At 48.6% G+C, this 900-nt stretch overlaps 1 non-coding gene across 1 annotated transcript; it reads right to left on the minus strand.

Moving 5' to 3' along the window:
- Window positions 1-618: 618 nt before the first annotated feature.
- Trnas-cga (transfer RNA serine (anticodon CGA)) lies at window positions 619-692 on the minus strand. Its single transcript has one exon. It is a non-coding gene; the product is annotated as a tRNA-Ser (tRNA).
- Window positions 693-900: the final 208 nt, after the last annotated feature.

Here is a 900-nt window from a genome sequence, read left to right on the forward strand (position 1 = left end):
CATGTGATGTGTACAATTGTGGAAACGTTATGATCGCACAGTCTTCGTCGAATACGTAATCTCTATATTTACCCGATAGGGTTTCGCGAGAATTAAGTGGTCTTTCATCCGAGAATTTACACTTAAGTCCTCGGAGCATTTCTGTTACTCTATCGACCTGTTACTATCATACCAGTACGCCTCCAAACCCACGCTTTGCCGTTGTCATGCCTATGTGATAAGACCTTCAAACACTGCAACAATAAAATAAGTCCCACTAGTTCAACGAGCGAGGTGACGCAGTTGTTAGTACACTGGACTCGTATTCGGGAGGGCTACGGTTCAGACCCACGCCCGGTCATCCTGCTTTATGTTTTCCGTGATTTCCCTAAATCGCTTTAGGTAAATGTCGGAATGGTTCATTTGAAAGGGCACCACCGACTTCCTTCCCCACCCTTCCCTAATCCGAAGGGGCCGATGACCTCTCTCTTTGGTCACCTGCCTCCATCCCCCCCCCCTCCCCCAAAATCAACCAACCAACCTGCTAGTTCTTGTATACACTTCTTGTACAGGTACATAGCACTTCCCCAGAACCCTTTAAACAAATCTGTCTTGAAACTTCCTCGCAGATTAAAACTGTGTCCCGACCGAGACTCGAACTCGGGACTTTTGCCTTTCGCGGGCAAGTGCTCTACCAACTGAGCCACCGAAGCACGACTCACGCCCGGTACTCACAGCTTTACTTCTGCCAGTATCCGTCTCCTACCTTCCAAACTTTACAGAAGCGCTCCTGCGAACCTTGCAGAACTAGCACTCCTGAAAGAAAGGATATTGCGGAGACATGGCTTAGCCACAGCCTGGGGGATGTTTCCAGAATGAGATTTTCACTCTGCAGCGGAGTGTGCGCTGATATGAAACTTC

This window comes from Schistocerca gregaria, chromosome 1, assembly GCF_023897955.1.
Source record: "Schistocerca gregaria isolate iqSchGreg1 chromosome 1, iqSchGreg1.2, whole genome shotgun sequence".
NCBI classification, from domain to species: Eukaryota; Metazoa; Arthropoda; class Insecta; order Orthoptera; family Acrididae; genus Schistocerca; species Schistocerca gregaria.